The sequence below is a fragment of the Schistocerca piceifrons genome, chromosome 4 (genome assembly GCF_021461385.2).
Source record: "Schistocerca piceifrons isolate TAMUIC-IGC-003096 chromosome 4, iqSchPice1.1, whole genome shotgun sequence".
Taxonomy (NCBI): domain Eukaryota; kingdom Metazoa; phylum Arthropoda; class Insecta; order Orthoptera; family Acrididae; genus Schistocerca; species Schistocerca piceifrons.
This window is the reverse complement of record NC_060141.1, coordinates 242876578-242893458: the sequence shown is the minus strand read 5'-3', so window position 1 is coordinate 242893458 and position 16881 is coordinate 242876578. Positions and strand designations below refer to the sequence as shown.

Here is a 16881-nt window from a genome sequence, read left to right as displayed (position 1 = left end):
TACATTGATTACCAAAAAGCTTTTGATAGTGTACCCCACTCATGGTTACTACAAATATTGGAAATATATAACGTAGATCCTAAACTGATACAGTTCCTGAACATAGTAATGAAAAATTGGAAAACCACACTTAATACCCAAACAAATTCAAATAATATCACATCACAGCCAATACAGATTAAGCGTGGAATATACCAAGGAGAAATATTAAGTCCTTTCTGGTTATGCCTTGCTCTGAACCCACTATCCAACATGCTAAATAATACAAATTATTGATATAATATTACTGGAACATACCAATACAAAATCACACATTAGCTATACATGGATGATCTAAAACTACTGGCAGCAACAAATCAACAACTCAACCAATTACTAAAAGATAACAGAAGTATTCAGCAATGATATTAATATTGCTTCTGGAAAAGACAAGGAAAAAAAAAAAAAAAAAAAGGCGTAGTCAAGGGAAAACACACTAAACAAGAAGATTACATATTGGATAACCACAGCAACTGCATAGAAGCGATGGAAAAACAGATGCCTATAAATATCTAGGATACAGACAAAAAATAGGAATAGATAATACAAATATTAAAGAAGAACTAAAAAAAATATATAGACAAAGACTAACAAAAATACTGAAAACAGAATGGACAGCAAGAAACAAGACAAAGCTATAAATACCTATGCTATACCAATACTGACCTACTCATTTGGAGTAGTGAAATGGAGTAACACAGACCCAGAAGCACTCAATACACTTACACAATCACAATGCCACAAATATAGAATACATCACATACATTCAGCAACGGAAAGATTCATATTAAGCAGAAAGGAAGGAGGAAGGGGATTTATCGACATAAAAAACCTACATTATGGACATATATCTAAAAACAAAGATGATGTGACTTATCAAACGAAAGCGCTGGCACGTCGATAGATACACAAACAAACACAAACATACACACAAAATTCAAACTTTCGCAACAAACTGTTGCCTCATCAGGAAAGAGGGAAAGACGAAAGGATGTGGGTTTTAGGGGAGAGGGTAAGGAGTCATTCCAATCCCGGGAGCGGAAAGACTTACCTTAGGGGGAAAAAAGGACGGGTATACACTCGCACACACACACATATCCATCCACACATGTACAGACACAAGCAGACATATGTCTGCTTGTGTCCAATCTGAGTTTAGGATTTCATTACTGTTTAAGTCTGGTTTCGGCCAACTTTCTGTTCCTAGTACTATATGGGCATTGTGACCGTTCATTAATGAGAGCAGTTCTGGGACCTTTCTATAGATGCTCCTGCAGTTTACTATTAGCACATTAATACTGTTATTCCCTGTTACATTTTGCCTACTCCTACCTAGCCGTGTCTCAGGAGGCGTCTTGTCGGGCCTAGGGAGGGAATTCTCTAACCTAAAAAACCCACATTTGGACTCCACACGTACTCTGCTACCCTTGTAGCCACTTCCGGCGTGTAGTGCATGCCTGACCTATTCAGGGGGACCCTATATTTCTCCACATGATAGCGGAGGTCGAGAAATTTGCACCCCAGATCTCCGCAGAATCGTCTGAGCCTCTGGTTTAAGCCTTCTACTCGGCTCCAAACCAGAGGACCGCGATCAGTTCTGGCAACGATACTACAAATAGTTAGCTCGGATTCCATCCTGCAAGCGAGGCTTTCTGCCTTCACCAATTCTGCCAACCGCCTGTACGAACTGAGGATGACCTCTGAACCCAGACGGCAGGAGTCATTGATGCCGACATGAGCAACAATTTGCAATCGGGTGCACCCAGTGCTCTCTATTGCTGCCGGCAGGGCCGCCTCCACATCTCGGATGAGACCCCCCCGGCAAGCAGACAGAGTGAACACTGGCCTTCTTCTCAGACCTTTCCGCTATCTCCCTAAGGGGGACCATCAACCGTCTAACATTGGAGCTCCCAATAACTAATAAACCCCTTCCCCCGTGTGCCTGCTCGGACCTTGCCGAAGGAGCGGCCGCATGTCCACTCACAGGCAGAGCGGGTGATGCCACACGGCCAGCTTCCACATTGACCCTCCGCCTCGTGCGCTGCGAACGCTGCTGAACCTGCCACTCCCCTTGGGGAGAGGGTGGCCCAACCGCGCCCGGTACCCGCGAAGATGTCTCGACAGCAAGGACAGTGGGTGAAGCCTGTAACACCTGAGGTGTACCATGCAACACACCAGACTCTCTACTGCCGCTACACTCCGAGGCAGCAGCCTGAAGACGGCTGACCACGGCCATCAACACGTTCAGCTGTTCGCGAACAGTGGCCAGCTCCTCCTGTGTCCATACACAGCAGTCACACATCCTATCCATCCTAAGAAATTAATTTACTGTAGAGAGTTAATCAACTTTTAACTAGACTGCTAATTCATTTAAGGCGGCTGTTAGTTGACTAAACTGTGGTTGATAGACGCTTCTTGTAAAAAACAATGAAAATAGCACTACCTGTCTCTGGACTGTATTGAAAACGAACACTAGCACTACTGGCACTATGGTTGACTACAGGGACTCTCTCTGACTGTATTCAAAACAAACACAAAACCTATGGAACACTGTTACTAGCACTTGACAATTAAAGCTTCCTAAAAGCAAAAACACAAAGAAGAAGAAGTGACAAGTAAGAAAAATACAGTTAATACTTCAATTAACGTAGCTCGCTGTGAAGCAGACGGCAGTTACGACGACACTGACACTACTGGTACTATGGCTGACTAAAGGGACATGCACAAGCTGTTTGTTGCGTTAATCAGATTCCAAAATCAATATGCTCCCTACGGGTATCAACCTGCTAAACCCTGTATGTTATCCGAGCACAACTAAAATCCGCAAAAAGTCAAAACGTTTGTAACACTTAACAGAGTCAGTGTCTCCTCACCATTCAGAAAGGACATCAGCAGTCACCAAAATAATCAACCTAAAAACACATTATCAATTAGGAATCACCATACACAGTGCTCTCAAATACCCTGGCTGACACTGTGCCAGACAGGTGAACTGCTACAGCCAACAGACAGCAGGACTGTCCTGTAAGAGTTACTCAACCATCATCAGGATGCCACTGCCCATTCACAATATACAGGACACCTGCAGGGACAAAGTGCAAGCCCTATCAGACCAGACACTTGTCACCTGTAAATACACTCACTCATTTTCAACAGCTGATCATGCCACACTAAAACCAGACCTGCCACCACTGCACTGCTCGACATTGTGACAAACGTGCAATTCTGCACTGCAGGAGACTGCACAGTGTTGGCCACTTTGGGGCCAGTTGCAAAATTCAGGAAGGGAGGGATCGGGGATGGTTATGTTTGGTTAAGTTTGACTATAACAAGGAGACAAACATGTCTGCAAATGGAAGCTGCTCCTCATCAGAGGGCAGAGCAGCACTGAGTGCTGTCAGTCTCCACAACACAGTAGCACACAACTTGCCATTTGGGCTACAAGCAGCATATTAGCACAAGCCCAGTGTGGCACTAGCATTCATTTGTGTTTGGTGGTGAACTACTGCTCTTGACTGTGTACAGGCTAAGGAGGTACTGTGGTTAGTGCTTGGCCGCTTAAAGAGACGTACTGTACACTTATCAGAGAATTACTCTGGCTGTGAACCATGATTAGAATGGACCAGGTTTAGCAAGGATCTGTGCTTTGTTTCTAACAACCACACTGTCACAGCTCTACTCAGCCCTGTGTGTGTGGTGGGGAGGGGCCACTGTGCATATTTTCACCTATCCACCATCCATCACCTACAAATGGCACAGTCACTGCCTGTCAGCAAATTGTGTTCATTATTACAACTCATGAACCACGGACCTTGCCGTGGGAGGCTTGCGTGCCTCAACGATACAGATAGCTGTACCGTAGGTACAACCACAACGGAGGAGTATCTGTTGAGAGGCCAGACAAACGTGTGGTTCCTGAAGAGGGGCAGCAGCCTTTTCAGTAGTTGCAGGGGCAACAGTTTGGATGATTGACTGATCTGGCCTTTTAACACTAACCAAAACGGCCTTGCTGTGCTGGTACAGCGAACGGTTGAAAGCAAGGGGAAACTACGGCCGTAATTTTTCTCGAGGGCATGCAGCTTTACTGTATGATTAAATGATGATGGCGTCCCCCACTCAGATCTCCGGGCGGAGGCTACTCAAGAGGACGTCTTTATCAGGAGAAAGAAAACTGGCTTTATACGGATCGGAGTGTGGAATGTCAGATCCCTTAATCGGGCACGTAGGTTAGAAAATTTAAAAAGGGAAATGGATAGGTGTAAGTTAGATATAGTGGGAATTAGTGAAGTTCGGTGGCAGGAGGAACAAGACTTTTGGTCAGGTGAGTACAGGGTTATAAATACAAAATCAAATAGGGGTAATGCAGGAGTAGGTTTAATAATGAATTAAAAAACAGGAGTGCGGGTAAGCTACTGCAAACAGCATAACGAACGCATTATTGTGGCCAAGATAGACACGAAGCCCATGCCTACTACAGTAGTACAAGTTTATATGCCAACTAGCTCTGCAGATGACGAAGAAATTGATGAAATGTATGATGAGATAAAAGAAATTATTCAGGTAGTGAAGGGAGACGAAAATTTAATAGTCATGGGTGACTGGAATTCGTCAGTAGGAAAAGGGAGAGAAGGAAACATAGTAGGTGAATATGGATTGGGGGAAAGAAATGAAAAGAGGAAGCCGCCTGGTAGAATTTTGCGCAGAGCATAACTTAATCATAGCTAATACTTGGATTAAGAATCATGAAAGAAGGTTGTATACATGGAAGAACCCTGGAGATACTAAAAGGTATCGCATAGATTATATATTGGTAAGACAGAGATTTAGGAAGCAGGTTTCAAATTGTAAGACATTTCCAGGGGCAGATATGGACTCTGACCACAATCTATTGGTTATAAAATATAGATTAAAACTGAACAAATTGCAAAAATGCGGGAATTTATGGAGATGGGACCTGGATAAACTGAAAGAACCAGGGGTTGTACAGAGTTTCAGGGAGAGCATAAGGGAACAATTGACAGGAATAGGGGAAAGAAATACAGAAGAAGAAGAATGGGTAGCTTTGAGGGATGAAATAGTGAAGGCAGCAGAGGATCAAATAGGTAAAAAGATGAGGGCTAGTAGAAACCCTTGGGTAACAGAAGAAATCTTGAATTTGATTGATGAAAAGAGAAAATATAAAAATGCAGTATATGAAGCAGGCAAAACAGAATACAAACGTCTCAAAAATGTGATCGACAGGAAGTGCAAAATGGCTAAGCAGGGATGGCTAGGAGGACAAATGAGAGGATGTAGAGGCTTATCTCACTAGGGGTAAGATAGACACTGCCTACAGGAAAATTAAAGAGACCTTTGGAGAAAGGAGAACCACTTGCATGAATATCAAGAGCTATTATGGAAACCCAGTTCTAAGCAAAGAAGGGAAAGCAGAAAGGTGGAAGGAGTATATAGAGGGTCTATACAAGGACAATGTACTTGAGGACAATATTATGGAAATGGAAGAGGATGTAGATGAAGATGAAATGGGAGATACGATAGTGCGTGAAGAGTTTGGCAGAGCACTGAAAGACATGAGTCGAAACAAGGCCTGCGGAATAGACAACATTCAATTAGAACTACTGACAGCCTTGGGAGAGCCAGTCCTGACAAAACTCTACCATCTGGTGAGCAAGATGTATGAGACAGGTGAATTACCCTCAGACTTCAAGAAGAATATAATAATCCCAATCCCAAAGAAAGCAGGTGTTGACAGATGTGAAAATTACCGAACTATCAGTTTAATAATTCACAGCTGCAAAATATTAACGCGAATTCTTTACAGACGAATGGAAAAACTGGTAGAAGCTGACCTCAGGGAAGATCAGTTTGGATTCCGTTAAAATGTTGGAACACGAGAGGCAATACTGACCTTATGACTTATCTTAGAAGAAAGATTAAGGAAAGGCAAACCTACATTTCTAGCATTTGTAGACTTAGCTTTTGACAATGTTGATTGGAATACTCTCTTTCAAATTCTGAAGGTGGCAGGGGTAAAATACAGGGAACGAAAGGCTATTTACAATTTGGTACAGAAAGCAGATGGCAGTTATAAGAGTCGAGGGACATGAAAGGGAAGCAGTAGTTGGGAAGGGAGTGAAGACAGTGTTGTAGCCTCTCCCCAATGTTATTCAATCTGTATATTGAGCAAGCAATAAAGGAAACAAAAGAAAAGTTCGGCGTGGGTATTAAAATCCATGGAGAAGAAATAAAAACTTTGAGGTTCGCCGATGATATTGTATTTCTGTCAGAGACAGCAAAGGACTTTGAAGAGCAGTTGAACGGAATGGACAGTGTCTTGAAAGGAGGGTACAACTTGAACACCAACAAAAGCAAAATGAGGATAATTGAATGTAGTCGAATTAAGTCGGGTGATGCTGAGGGAATTAGATTAGGAAATGAGACACTTAAAGTAGTAAAGGAGTTTTGTTATTTGGGGAGCAAAATAACTGATGATGGTCGAAGTAGAGAGGATATAAAATGTAGACTGGCAATGGCAAAGAAAGCGTTTCTGAAGAAGAAAAATTTGTTAACATCGAGTATAGATTTAAATGTCAGGAAGTCATTTCTGAAAGTATTTGTGTGGAGTGTAGCCATGTATGGAAGTGAAACGTGGACGATAAATAGCTTAGACAAGAAGAGAATAGAAGCTTTTGAAATGTGGTGCTACAGAAGAATGCTGAAGATCAGATGGGTAGATCACATAACTAATGAGGAGGTATTGAATAGAATTGGGGAGAAGAGGAGCTTGTGGCACAAACTTGACTAGAAGAAGGGATCGGTTGGTAGGACATGTTCTGAGACATCGAGGGATCACCAATTTAGTACTGGAGGGCAGTGTGGAGGGTACAAATCGTAGAAGGAGACCAAGAGATGAATACACTAGGCAGATTCACAAGGATGTAGGATGCAGTAGGTACTGGGAGATGATGAAGCTTGCACAGGATAGAGTAGCATGGAGAGCTGCATCAAACCAGTCTGAGGACTGAAGACATCAACAACAACAACATTACAACTCTGGAGATTCCACTGTTAATCTCAATGGTATTGAAAGTTGCAGAACAACAGAAACAGGATATGCACAATACCAAGTTAAAGCATGCCCCCACTATCTATTACAGTGACATGTGTATGCATACACTGCAAAGAGAACTGGGGCCTTACAAACCCATCTCACTGAAATATTGCTGTTGTGGTCTTCAGCCCAAAAATTGCTATGATTAAGCTCTCCGCACAACTCTACCCTGTAGAAGACTTCATCCCTTGAGTAACTACTGTAACCCACATCTTTCTTAACCTGCTAATGCACTTATCTCTCTGTCTCCCTCTGCAATTTTACCTCCCACACTTCCCTCCAATACTGAACTGAGGATTTGTCGATATCTCAGAATGTGTCCTATCAATCAATCCAATCTTAGAATTTTGTTACACAACAAATTCCCTTTCTGCCCAATTGTATTCAGTATGTCCTCATTAGTAATGCAATCTACCTATCTAATGTTCTTCAGAATTTCTGAGTAGCATCACATTTCAGAAGCTTCTGGTGCACTAGTATTAAGTCTTAGTCATAGGACAGGGGAATTTTGTTAAAGATTCAGTAAAGGCGCGGTTGGGCGAAGAAGTCTGGAGCCGCTGGCAGTGCGTGCTAATAGTCGGGCAGCCAGTAGGCCAGGCAGAGTACACATGGCGTGGAGCTGCAGCAGTGTATTGCATGTACAATTTGTTTGAAGTGAAGCAACGGAGAGGCAGGGAACTGCAGCGTTGCTGTAAGTTATTACGATGTACGAGGCAAGGCAGTAGGCCAGAGCCAGGAGTGACCCTCCCATAGTTGCTGTCTCTCTCTGACACTACGTCATAAGCAAGGGAAAAAGCAGTATATATAGTCAGGCACTTTTAGCTTGAGGGTGTGCCAGGTCAGTCGAAGAGTCGGGTCAGATCTGTGCTGGTCTACGCTTATAGGGGCCAGTCTGGTAGCATAGTTGTAAATATTCTGTGTAAACCTGTACTTTGTTTCTATGTACTTGTTCAGCCTGTCTTCCGCCTCTGGGGATACAACATCGGGGCGGGACGGAATGGCAGCCAGGTACTTGGAGATTGCACGGTCTGCCTGAAGGAGGGCAAAGACAACGGTCTGCAGTGGGTCCAGGACGAGCCACATTTGCTTCCCACCTGGTGTACCGGGGTCTGGGAGAGGCGTACACTGCGGGAGGTGTGGCAGCGCTGCAGGAACGCCAGAGACGGCAGGAAATTGCATTGCGGCATGCCTAAGTCCACCAAGGGACCGGGACAAGGCGTGGAACGTTCTGTGGCAGTAAGGATAACATTTGTAGGATATTCTACATGATCATCACAACTGGGGAAATATTGATTGTCGAAGGTTGCCCAAGAGGAGTGACGCCTCCAGTTGGCCTTACAAAAGCTGCCATTTGGGTGTGCACATAGATGGGTTAGGAGTCAACAAATGGACAGCACAAGGGAAATGGTTGACTGAACATGTGTCAGAGAGCATGGACCACTTGAGACAATGAGCAAGCTGAGCAGTGCAGAAGGAGAGGTCCAAATGGGAACAGGAGTGCATGGAGTCTGAAAGGAATGTGAGTGCTCCCATGTTGAGATAAATGAGGTTAACTTGGTTGAGAAGGTCAGCTAATAGAGGACCTCTCTGACAGGTTCTGGGAGAAACCCAAAGGGGATGGTGCACATTAAAGTCCCCGAGCAGCAGAAAGGGGTAAAGGAGTTGCCCAATAAGCTGGAGGAAGTCTGCCATGATAACACCTAGTGACAGAGGGATGTAAACGGTACAAAGGGAAAAAGTGAAATGACTGCAACAGCTTGAAGCCAGTTAGTCACAGAGACAGTTTGACTATGAACGTCATCCTGGATGAACAGCGTGACTCCCCCACAAGATGGAAAAGCAGACCGGACACAAATGTGAGAGGTCAAAGCAATCATGAGAAAGCAATTTTGTTTCGTAGAGGCAGAGAACAAGTGCATGCTGCCATTCTAAGAACAGCCGTAATTCCTCGCTGTTGAATCTAAGGTCACAAACATTCCATTGGAGGAGTGTCATGACGAAAGCGGAAGAGGGAAAAAATGATGGGGTGTTACCTCAGCAGCTGCCTAGTGCCAGCCTTCAGAGACTCATTGCGACAGGACTCAGAGACTGGAGGATCCTTCTCCACGAGATCTACAGAGGTGTCGGCATTCTCTCTGTCAGTCTGCACACTGCTGCAAGGCAGAGAAACGGTTGACAGTGCCCAACGGCGACATGGAGGTTGGCTGTGTGATTTCTTGGAGCCTTTCCAGTTGGTGAGGAAGACTCAGACGTTTGTTGGCTGGAGGGATGTAGAAAATCTTCGCAGGACTATTCTTTCTGTCCTGCCAGATGTGTAGCAGGTGATTTCGCCCTGTGTGGCGAAAGTCTGGTGGCTTGTTGCACAGCTGGAGGAGACGGGCATGACATGACACTGGGCGATTTTACAACCGCGGTACCGAATCTGAGGTCACATGCCTGCGTGGCCATGTCCTTTGTGGTTCGAGATGTAGCAAGGTCAGTACTGTAAGTGCCAGATGGTAGAAAGCAGGATTTCCAACTAGCCAACAACTTGCGAGCAACAGGGTAATGCCATTTTTCCTTCACCCAGATCTCTTGGACATCTCGCTCATCAAGATACATGGGACAATCTCGGGAGGAGGCTGCACTCTACTGTTGCTGTTGCAATGGATGAAGCAGCGAGGAGGAGGCAGACAATCACCCTCGTGAGCATCCCTACCACACATGTTTTGAATATACGGTCAGACTGTGATAACTTAATAGCCTGCTTTGACCTTTGATGGAAGCACTACTCTATCTGGGCCTGGCCTGTACCAGGGGGCACATGAGAACCCTATACGTCAATCCAGACTTGGCAATTATGGATTACCCAGCCACCTGTTATGTGTCAGACGTGTGGACCGGCCTTCAGGAGGGCACAGGTAGGAAGAAGAAAAAGGGGAACCTCAAACGCTAAAGTGGAAGAAGGATAAGAGAAGGGGAACAAAGAAAGAGAAACAGGAACATAAAACAGTGGAGAGACTGTTCTGATGTCAGCTACTGAAAATGCAGAACACATTCCCAAAACATCCGAGACATGTTCCCCAACGGAGGAGAAAAAGAATAGCAAGAAGCTAGATATGCAGCACACTAGGGATAAGATGCTGCAAAGGCTGGGGTACCTGTGGTAGCCAAGCACAAACCCACCAACCAAAGAGTGGCGAGCTCCCTGGGTGGGGGCCGGGAGGAACTTTAACCAGTGATTGTGTGTTTTATTGTAAGGTTGTGTCTACTATTACTTCCTGCTACTTCATGTAAACATAGATGCTTGTTTTTGGATGCGGTCTTGTTGTTAGCAGTGAAGTGATGAAGGAATTGCCATATTAGATTCTGTAACTGTGATATCGTCAACATTGGGTCCAAGTAATAGCAAAATAGCAAAAAAGACTACAATATATTTTTCAAAATAGAATTACAATATTTTAAAACTTAGGTTTGTGTATTCTGAAGAAGAGCCTATGTCTCAGTGTGTGATTTGTTACAAAACACTATCCAATGAATGCATCAAACTATCGAAACTTGAATGGCATCTATCAACAGAATATTCTCAATGTTCATGAAGGTCTCTAAATCCACAGCAGAAAAGCCTTCAAAACAGAACATACTTAGCACCAGAGTTTGTTATGAGCTATCTTATGTGCAAGGAGGGGACAGCCCACACTGTGGAAGAACAACTTAGTACACCCACAGCAAAAGTAATGAGTAATGGTTTGTTTGAAGCAAAATGTAAACAAATGACGTGAATACAGACTTTGCTGAACAAGCTAATTTATTTGCTTTTGGTTGTTGTGAGTTGAATGGCAAAACTAGAGGAGGACTGCTGTTTTGCTAGTCTTTTCCCACAAAAACAGCTGGAAAAGATATTTTCAAATGTGTTGAAAGTTTATGTAAGAAAATTAAGTAGACTGGTCAGAGTATGTAGGTTTAACAACTAATGGTGCAAGTGCTAAGTCTGGTATTCATACTAGGGTCAATCCATATGAAGTGATCCAATGAGGGTTGCCTGACCATTTGTAAATATACTGATTTTTTTACATGTGGTTACCCTACAATTGAGAAGTTCAAAACAGTTTTAAAAAATTGACCTTGCACCGTTACTGAATAGTCGCCAATTTTATTTGTAAGTGCATGATGGTTTTTCAATTTGGAGACATTAGCGTTAATTTGACTATCTCCGCACCGGATTAAGTTACAACATCGCAATAGACATGAGTGTTTTTAGAAAAGTATCCTCTACAATATTGTTTATTATCCTATTTACAAAAGTAACCATTGAAAATTATCTTTAAAGTTTGTTACTGACAACTTAGAACATCCACTTTTTAGACCCAAAAATAACAGCCAAGGAGTGATTTACCAGAGTGGTCCCCCCCCCCCCCTTCCTAGTTAGATATCAAACTACTAGCCTTATGTAGAGCAAGAACACTGGCAAATGTTTCCTTAATCTTTTATATATTTTTGAAACTTGAAAACTTTTTTTTTTTTTTGTCTAGTTATATCTGGTGGGACTGAATATAAAATTGATTTTTTTTCACATTTTGTACAGCTATAAGATGGCATAGTACTGTAAAAATTTCAACATTTATATTTGACTGTGAACAAAGTTGTGAATTTTTGAAAACAGGAAATAATTCACATTATTTACACTAAAATTGTTCTTACGGCTGTTGCCTATTTTAATGGTTGATTGCTTCATTATAATAAAATTTAGTTGTAACCTACATTTAGTCAACACTATCCTCCTATAGCCGGTTAGTATTATGTATTTTCACAATAAAATATTACACAATAGGAGATTTCGCTTTAGTTCTATGTTAAAAGAGTTGCCCATTTACATCTAGGTTTATTCTTAATTAAGTAGGACATTATTACAAGTTGAAATTGATAAAAGTAAAATAACAAACATGTGAAATTTCTCTGTTTTCTCTTATTTTGTGCATTCTTACCACCCTGCAGGCCCAAGAACATGATTCAGAAATCTACTAGTGACAATGTTCGGATACCAATGAAAAATGTATTAAGGAAGGTTTCAATGCTTGAATTTACCATAGCAACAACCATGAGGTCTTATTCTGTATTACTAATGCTGTCTGAAATAAAGTATACCTAACAATCAGTACTAGGGTTAGGAAGCACCACACCTCAAAGTATGTTAATTGAAAATATTTATTTTAAATCTGTCAAGATAATGTAAATGTTTGGTTCAATAATGTTATGAAAAGGAAAGTTCCCACTCACCATATAGTGGAGATGCTGAGTCACAGAGAGGCACAACAAAAAGACTGCCACAAATAAGGCTTTCAGTCAGCGAGGCCTTTGTCAAAAATAGATGACACACACACACACACACACACACACACACACACACACACACACACACACGTGCGACTGCAGTCTCGGGCAACACTGAGTATGGCATCAGTTGCCTGAGACTGCAGTAATGTCAGCGCGTGCATGCGAGAGAGGGAGGGAGAGGGGGGGGGGGGGGGGGGGAGAGAGAGAGAGAGAGAGAGAGAGAGAGAGAGAGACTGCAATCACAATAGGTACATCACGCAACACTCAACAACGTCCCTAAAACCACAGACTAGTCAATCTGATTCTTCCAACATTTCGCAAATATCACCTGTCCTGAGTGCATCAAAGAGAAAAATTAAATTACATATCAACAGTTCTGATAATGATAACGTGTGTGTTTTGGTGGATTTAAATGTAGTGAGTAATCTTATCATGAGTAGTGTCCAATGCAAATACTGTGACAGAATGAACTGTGCACAAATTTGTGAAGATGCAAATAGGAAAAGAGGTTCTGTGGCTAAGCTGAGTTTGAACAGCACACTCGGTAGGACTTCAAAATTCATTCAGGGGTGGAAGGTTTTTGAAATTAATCTTAGGTTCGCATTTGTTATGCGGTGCTTAGGAAAGGGACATACAAGAGTGAGATCATTTGCTGCTTTCATGAATTTGCCAGCATATCCTGCAAAAGTTCTGTAGATATAACAGTATAATCCTAGAGGAACTGAAACATGTTTCTGAAGATTCTATAACAAGCTTCAGAGATGTGCATTTCTGCTAATAATGGGTGTAAAGACATCATTGGCGCTTCTGATGGAACATAGCAGAAAAAAGGCCATTTGCACTGAATGATGTAGTACCTTCAACATCATTTGATACAGGCAGGGTGATAGATATTGATATACTTACAAAATATTGCCATGATTGCATGAATGGAGCCCATCTCACAAGTGTACTATAAAAACTATGATGGCAATAGAGGAGGCATGGAAGTGAGTGGAGTGGTGAATATACACTCCTGGAAATGGAAAAAAGAACACATTGACACCGGTGTGTCAGACCCACCATACTTGCTCCGGACACTGCGAGAGGGCTGTACAAGCAATGATCACACGCACGGCACAGCGGACACACCAGGAACTGCGGTGTTGGCCGTCAAATGGCGCTAGCTGCGCAGCATTTGTGCACCGCCGCCGTCAGTGTCAGCCAGTTTGCCGTGGCATACGGAGCTCCATCGCAGTCTTTAACACTGGTAGCATGCCGCGACAGCGTGGACGTGAACCGTATGTGCAGTTGACGGACTTTGAGCGAGGGCGTATAGTGGGCATGCGGGAGGCCGGGTGGACGTACCGCCGAATTGCTCAACACGTGGGGCGTGAGGTCTCCACAGTACATCGATGTTGTCGCCAGTGGTCGGCGGAAGGTGCACGTGCCCGTCGACCTGGGACCGGACCGCAGCGACGCACGGATGCCCGCCAAGACCGTAGGATCCTACGCAGTGCCGTAGGGGACCGCACCGCCACTTCCCAGCAAATTAGGGACACTGTTGCTCCTGGGGTATCGGCGAGGACCATTCGCAACCGTCTCCATGAAGCTGGGCTACAGTCCCGCACACCGTTAGGCCGTCTTTCGCTCACGCCCCAACATCGTGCAGCCCGCCTCCAGTGGTGTCGCGACAGGCGTGAATGGAGGGACGAATGGAGACGTGTCGTCTTCAGCGATGAGAGTCGCTTCTGCCTTGGTGCCAATGATGGTCGTATGCGTGTTTGGCGCCGTGCAGGTGAGCGCCACAATCAGGACTGCATACGACCGAGGCACACAGGGCCAACACCCGGCATCATGGTGTGGGGAGCGATCTCCTACACTGGCCGTACACCACTGGTGATCGTCGAGGGGACACTGAATAGTGCACGGTACATCCAAACCGTCATCGAACCCATCGTTCTACCATTCCTAGACCGGCAAGGGAACTTGCTGTTCCAACAGGACAATGCACGTCCGCATGTATCCCGTGCCACCCAACGTGCTCTAGAAGGTGTAAGTCAACTACCCTGGCCAGCAAGATCTCCGGATCTGTCCCCCATTGAGCATGTTTGGGACTGGATGAAGCGTCGTCTCACGCGGTCTGCACGTCCAGCACGAACGCTGGTCCAACTGAGGCGCCAGGTGGAAATGGCATGGCAAGCCGTTCCACAGGACTACATCCAGCATCTCTACGATCGTCTCCATGGGAGAATAGCAGCCTGCATTGCTGCGAAAGGTGGATATACACTGTACTAGTGCCGACATTGTGCATGCTGTGTTGCCTGTGTCTATGTGCCTGTGGTTCTGTCAGTGTGATCATGTGATGTATCTGACCCCAGGAATGTGTCAATAAAGTTTCCCCTTCCTGGGACAATGAATTCACGGTGTTCTTATTTCAATTTCCAGGAGTGTATTTACGTAGTGGAAAGAGTCACGTGGGATTCAGTATGCAAAATACCTACTAGAAGATGGGGATAAAAAAGCTTTTCTGAAAGTTAAGACAGCGTAAATCTTGCTGAATGTGTAGGCTTTCACAAAAGGCTGGAACCTAGACTGCGAAAACTACGACAAGAGCCATCAGGAAGGAACGGTCAGATGGGAAAGCCAGCAAAGGAAGGCGAAGGTTAACAGTTGGTGAAATAGAAAAACTTCACACACAGTATGGCATGGCCTTAAGAGCTAATACTGGAGATCTAAAAATGGCAGAGGAAGCCGTGTGGACCGCTTATTTTTGCAAGTTGTATACGGAGGACAACCTAATACACGCATTGTGCCCAAAAGGTTTATATTCTTTGTGTGGATACCAGAGACAGGTTTCCAGAGAAGATGAATATAAACACAAACACTTCTTACTAGTAGCTGTGATGAAAGTAATAAAACTTGTATATAGAGACCTTGCAAGTGAAACATTACTCTGGAAGTGCCTACATGGCTGTACAAAAAACTCTAACAAAAGCTTCAACCAATGTATTTGGGAAAGGCTTCCAAAAACAATGTCTGTGGGTGCAAATACTTTTAAAATTGGTGTGCCTGTGCTGTTACTTGCTTCAATGATGGCACTCAAGTCAGGAAATTTCTTTTAGGTACAATGGGCAAAAAACCAGGAAACAATTGCTTTTTCTGCATTGCTACTCTTTGACCAAAAAGGTGTCATGAAATCTGAAAGGGACCTTCTGCAACTATCAAAATTTTTAAAAAAATGTCAAAAAGAGTAAAGAAGAAGAGAAAGCAGGACGAGGAGCCAGAACAGTCAAAGGATTATGAGCCTGGGGCATTTTAGCTATATGGGAACATTGCATTTAACTTTAAAGTGATTTTCCTGAAAACTGATTTTTATAACAACTTTAGATACCACAAAAACTTTAGTCCTAAGTTATTGCAATTTTCAGAAGTTGTTATATGTGAGAAGGTGAACCCAAAACTCTAGAATTATTAGTTTTGATGACGTATATTGAGAAATACACATGAAATTAATATTTTCAATGCACAGTAATTTCAAAATGCTGTTACAGGCTCATATTTCAATTGAAAAATTTATGGAATTTAAGTCAGATATGTATGTCTCAACAAAGTATATTGAAATCCAATGAACAATATTAACGGAATGTGTACTGAGGCACAAAATGGATTTTTTTTCATTAGAAATGTGTTAAAAGTTTAATGAATAAAAAATCTTAACTACTGGTAACACGAGATGTTACCATAGATACTAATAAAAACTCTTGTTACCTGGTTGGTTGTGGTAGATGCTTAAATAACTAACCACCAACCTCACCTTAACTGTAAGGGCTCTTCTTTTGCCGCACAGACTACCGTTCACTCTCCAGCAGCAATCTACATTAAGTTGCTGTAACAATAAAGTTTTCCACAAAATTGTGAAAGTGCACAGGACACACTCATTTTATAGAAGAGTCATCTGACATACACAAATGGCTACAGACCTATGCCACTGATGTTAATTTATGTTTGTGCATTATGGTCTTTTAGGGGACCTAAAAAGCTCCTCTGTATGAATCAACTTGGTTTCCACAAACAGCAATTCTTTGAAACTCTTATCACCTTACTCAAACGTGAACTCTGGAAGGTATTAAATATTAACTTCTATGTTGATGCTGTGTTAAAGAGGGCATTTAGAACAAATCTGCACTGACACCAAGTGAAAATATTTTCAACTTACACATACGAGACCTGTTCGGCAAGTGGACTTACGACATCCCAACAAAAAGGGCTCACAATGTTGTTCTTAAAAGTGAATAGTCTGACATTCAAGCAGGGACTAGTATATTGCCCCAAAACAGCTTAAAAGAGGAATGTATTGCACACAAATAAGCAGGAAGACCTTTTACTGTTTGACTGTGCAATTTGTATAAATCACTGGGAAATCTTACTACTGTAAA

The 16881-nt window shown here is 43.1% G+C and overlaps 1 protein-coding gene across 3 annotated transcripts in view; it reads right to left on the bottom strand.

The window, feature by feature from the left end:
- Positions 1 to 16881, bottom strand: part of LOC124794656 (RNA-binding protein EWS-like) — a 93556-nt gene that overhangs the window by 52472 nt on the left and 24203 nt on the right. Inside the window, exon 2 of one of the 3 annotated variants that reach the window (XM_047258182.1) lies at positions 16260 to 16331. The exons of the other annotated variants lie outside the window; for them this stretch is intronic. The gene's annotated coding sequence lies outside the window, so the exon portion shown is untranslated. The remainder of the gene's footprint in view (positions 1 to 16259; positions 16332 to 16881) is intronic. 3 annotated transcript variants of the gene reach the window in all.